Source organism: Rhyacophila brunnea, unplaced genomic scaffold (assembly GCF_057557595.1).
Source record: "Rhyacophila brunnea isolate RB1 unplaced genomic scaffold, BYU_Rbru_1.0 scaffold_6, whole genome shotgun sequence".
In the NCBI taxonomy this organism is placed as follows: domain Eukaryota; kingdom Metazoa; phylum Arthropoda; class Insecta; order Trichoptera; family Rhyacophilidae; genus Rhyacophila; species Rhyacophila brunnea.
This window is the reverse complement of record NW_028233276.1, coordinates 48842501-48845000: the sequence shown is the minus strand read 5'-3', so window position 1 is coordinate 48845000 and position 2500 is coordinate 48842501. Positions and strand designations below refer to the sequence as shown.

General features: G+C 57.3%; 1 pseudogene; it reads right to left on the bottom strand.

The window, feature by feature from the left end:
• LOC147065767 (large subunit ribosomal RNA) overlaps positions 1–2500 on the bottom strand; it is a 5172-nt pseudogene that overhangs the window by 982 nt on the left and 1690 nt on the right.

Here is a 2500-nt window from a genome sequence, read left to right as displayed (position 1 = left end):
ACCCGGTTCACCGCCCCGTACACGTTTGGCGCGAAAAACCCGTGACGCGCGGCAATAACGCCGGCGCACGCCCTCCGCCCAACTGAGTAAGTAACGAAACGATGAAAGTAGTGGTATTTCACAGTTGGTGAACTTGCGCCCGCCTCCCACTTATTCTGCACCCCTCATGTCACCTTACAATACCAGACTAGAGTCAAGCTCAACAGGGTCTTCTTTCCCCGCTGATTCTCCCAAGCCCGTTCCCTTGGCAGTGGTTTCGCTAGATAGTAGATAGGGACATGTTTTAAACTCCGCTCCTCCCACCTCGACATGGATATGCTGTTGCGATGATGCGCAACTGCTTACCATGCCACTACGGTGTGCCATTCAAAATGATTTTAAGTCCTCATTTGTCCCGAGCGGAGCCGCACGGGACTGGTGATACAGCCTGGCACCGAAGTGCTTGCAAACATGAATTGAAATGGTTCTTGGCAACTATCAATGAAGTTAAGAAGAGTCGTGAGAAGAAGCGGGGTGTTCCCGCTCTCCGTACGCTCTTGCGAATCTACTAAAGGCCTCAAAATTAGCCTCGGCCGCCACCAAGTCTGCGTGTCCCACTGGGCCCGAATGGGGGCGGACCCGGGCAAACAGCTCCGCTCGCTCGGTCTCCAAGAGTGGACAATCCCACAGCACATGCTCGACGTCCTGCTGGTCATGCCCACACGTGCACCCCGAGCCATGTCCCGCCAAGCCAAACTCATGCAGCTTGGACGCAAAATTTCCGTGACCAGTCATGAATTGACTGGTCCAATGATCCGGTAGTAATCTCCTGGTCATGAATCTTTCTTTAACATTAGGAAAAAATTTATGTGTCTGGCGGCCCTTGGTCGAGCCCGCCCATCTCGCCTGCCACGCCGTGTAAACGGCTTCAAAGACTAAGTTTGTTACAGTAATTCTGTAACTCACGCCCTCGGTTCTCAGTGGCGGTGTCAGAGGGACACCGTTGAGTGTAGTGCTGATTCCCCTCATAAGGAGGGAAACCGACCCTCTCAGTTGGACGTGCAAGTCGAGCGGCAGTACCCCCGCAAGGACCGCCAGAGCGTCAGTACTCACCGTTCGGTACGCCTTAGTCAGTCCGATCAGCGCCGTCCTCTGGCCGCTAAGCAGCGCTCTCCGAACGCAAGGCCGCACCGCTTGGGTGTGCCAAACGCTGGAGGCATAGCCCGCAATGCCCATGAAGACAGCACCATATGCAATCTTCAGCGCCCGCGGTTTGAGGCCCCAGTCGCATCCAGCCATGCGGGTCATCTTTTGGAAGGCTGCACGTGCCTTAGCGACCGCCTCAGTGAGTAGATAGGGACAGTGGGAATCTCGTTAATCCATTCATGCGCGTCACTAATTAGATGACGAGGCATTTGGCTACCTTAAGAGAGTCATAGTTACTCCCGCCGTTTACCCGCGCTTGCTTGAATTTCTTCACGTTGACATTCAGAGCACTGGGCAGAAATCACATTGCGTCAACACCCGCGAGGGCCATCGCAATGCTTTGTTTTAATTAGACAGTCGGATTCCCCTTGTCCGTGCCAGTTCTGAGTTGACCGTCGTCCGGCGGCCGTACAGGCGACCGAGCGCGCGCGAACACGCCGGCACCACACAGCGAGGACGATCCGAGGGGAGGCCAAGGCGAGGCGCCGGGAGACGGAGCGCCGCGAGGGCGCGAGCTTGCGCCCGCACCCCGCGCGGCAACACCCGCCCGGCTTCCACGTCTCGGCCGATGCCCTCTTCCCGACCAGGCCCGGCACGCCACGGCCCTCAGAGCCAATCCTTATCCCGAAGTTACGGATCCAACTTGCCGACTTCCCTTACCTACATTATTCTATCGGCTAGAGGCTCTTCACCTTGGAGACCTGCTGCGGATATGGGTACGAGCCGGCGCGACATCTCCGCGTATCCCTCACCTGAATTTTCAAGGTCCGAGGGGCCGATCCGGACACCGCCGCATCGGCGATGCTCTTCGCGTCCCGAGCCCTATCTCCCCGCTATAGGATTCCAGGGCGCAACGAACGCTCAGGCAGAAAAGATAACTCTCTCCGGACCTCCCGTCGGCGTCTTCAGGCCATTTTGGGTTACCCCGACGAACTCTCTTGCGAGGGAACGATTTTTAAGACGGTTCCGCAGCCGGGTTCCGGAACTGCAACCGGATTCCCTTTCGCCCGACGGGTGTTATTTTATATACAATATATATAGAACTTTACACCATCATCAACATCGGATTTCTCCTAGGGCTTAGGATCGACTAACTCGCGTGCAACGGCTGTTAACGCGAAACCCTTCTCCACATCAGCCCTCAAGGACCTCGCTTGAGTATTTGCTACTACCACCAAGATCTGCGCCGACGGAGGCTCCAGGCGGGCTCACGCCCAGACCCTTCTGCGCACACCGCCGCGGCCATCCTACTCGTCGCGGCTTCAAGACGCCCCCGCCGTGAGGCGGGTGCGCCCCGCCTGCCTGCGACGGTCGA